This window comes from Bactrocera tryoni, unplaced genomic scaffold (genome assembly GCF_016617805.1).
Source record: "Bactrocera tryoni isolate S06 unplaced genomic scaffold, CSIRO_BtryS06_freeze2 scaffold_826, whole genome shotgun sequence".
Taxonomy (NCBI): domain Eukaryota; kingdom Metazoa; phylum Arthropoda; class Insecta; order Diptera; family Tephritidae; genus Bactrocera; species Bactrocera tryoni.
Genome location: NW_024396480.1, coordinates 217338 through 219652, shown reverse-complemented (window position 1 = coordinate 219652; position 2315 = coordinate 217338). Strand labels below are relative to the sequence as shown.

General features: G+C 32.5%; 1 pseudogene; it reads left to right on the top strand.

Moving 5' to 3' along the window:
• The first annotated feature begins 1183 nt into the window (after window positions 1-1183).
• LOC120781986 lies at window positions 1184-1718 on the top strand (annotated as a pseudogene).
• The last annotated feature ends 597 nt before the right edge of the window (window positions 1719-2315 follow it).

Genomic DNA, 2315 nt, shown 5'->3' with positions numbered 1-2315 from the left:
AAATTCATTTTAGAAAATTATTAAAATGAAATTTATGACAAGTATAATAATATGGTAAATAATATATCTATCTCTTTTTACTACTTGTTGTCACTCAAAGCTACGTTGAAATTATTATTTTTACACGCAATGAGTTGAATTCAATTAAACCCTTTTTTTGAAGTAGTACATTCTGGCTTTTGAATTGCTGCTGTAACTTTTATAAGTACGGTTGTAACAGTTTTAATGAAATACCTTTTACAAAAGTAAAAAACTCTCGTGTGCTATTTGACCGAAAATTATTTATTTCTGAAGAGAAGTAAGATTCCAACCAGGGCCGAACAAAAACAAATTTACCGCCCTAGGTAAATGCCAAATTGTCCGCCCTTTCTAAGCCTATTTTGCAACTTACATCAAAATTTAAAAAAAAAACTTGGTTTTTTTTAATTTTTCAGCCTATTTTATTAAAAAAAATTAATATTCAAAAATGTTAACACAATAATTAAAAAATTGTATAATTAATAAAAAATATAATACAGTAGAATCGCGGAAAAGTTAACTCGCGAGAAAGTTAAACCTTCGGCTTAGTTGACTGATTTTGAGCGTCCACGTACCGCTCTAAAAAGTTAGCTTTTGGTTTACTTTTTTCAGCTTATCTTTTTTTCAAACCAACCCAACCGTTTGTTTAGCAAGAAAAACAATTGCTATTTATTCAATTGCTATGTATTCCCTGAATTTCTATGTAAAGAATTATTGTCGGTGTCGCGAGGTGCATACGTAGTTTGTCATAAACGTTTGAATTTATGATTTTTTTATATATAGTGGGTTAAAAAATGTCAAAAAATGTTAAATTGCGTGCGAACGCAGATGGTTCGCATGAGTTGAAACCATTGATAATTAGTAAATCCGTAAATCCCCGTTGCTTCAAGGGGATTGAAAACCCGATAGAATAGGCTAACTCGCAAAAGTCTTGGATGAATTAGAGCTATTCTTCCGCTGGTTCCATCATTCGTTTATTAAGCAGGTAAATTAATTTTTTGATCAACTTAAAATTTTAAGTGTGGCAAAATATTTTTCAGGCTCCCAAATTTTCTGCTGAAAATGATTTACCACCAAGAGCATTATTGCTGATTAACAAGTGTACTTTACATATGTAAGTGTAATAATTGATAAGTTACAGTCAGATGATGGAAATATTGCGGCAATGCTTTTACCACCTAACGTGACAGCTATTTTGCAGCCCATGGATCAAAATCCTATTAGACTGCTCAAGTTAGGATATGTGCTTATAAAAGCTTGGAGAAATATAAAACAGTGGGACAATGATCAATACGACAGTGAAGACGAAATTCCACTGCTTACACTGATTAGATCAAATAGTTCTCACGATGATACATTTCGAGAAGTACAATCGTTATTGTCCAAGGTGGGTGGTGTTGACGTCAACAGTGAAGACATCGAAAATTGGAACGACGACCGAAATACGAAAGATGATGAAGATTTCGAAATGTCTGACAATGAAGTTGAAGAACCAGTTATCGAGAAAGATATGCAACAACAGAAGTTTTCGGAAGCAGTTGATTGTATCAATACCTTGATAAAGTGGTATGAAAACAATAATGATGAAATCAGATATCACATCTTATTAATATGCTCACGAAAATTGTCAGAAGCTATTACACAAAAGAAAAGAAACAAGAAGTCTCGACCACTTCTTTAAACCAGCCCTTACATATTAATATGTACATAAGTATCCAAATTTCTGTTTTATTATGAGTAAAAGAGAGTCATACGTTTAATTTATTTACGTATTATATCCCAAATGTATCTTTATTTCCGTGTTTTTTTCCAAATGCGAAAACCCTTTACACCCTTGGGACACTTTGTTTAACTTTTTCGCGATTCTACTGTAATATAAATATTTTCGTGCCACTTCATTTTCAATTGATAATGTTTCCAAGCCGCCAGTCTTACTTGACACATTGTAGAGCGCAGTTAGGTTTTTTTAATTTCAATTTAGAGAAACTGCGCTCTCTGCTAGCTATCGACACAGGAAGAATTTGTAACACCCCAATTGCCTTAAATAAATTTGGAACGATATCTATCGATCCATTTTAGAAAGGAAGGTATAAGCAGCCAATATCTTTGTTGTATAAATCTGTTGCATCTACTATATATCTGTCAATCTACACTGAGTTAATGATAATTCTAATTTTTTAATTGCCTAATTTGGCTATATGAGCTGGCCGGCCCTAATGCTGACAAAAGATTAAACGTCGACAAGTATCTAAAAATTGCACATCAATTCAATCAACACAGAAGCAACCTGAAAGAGT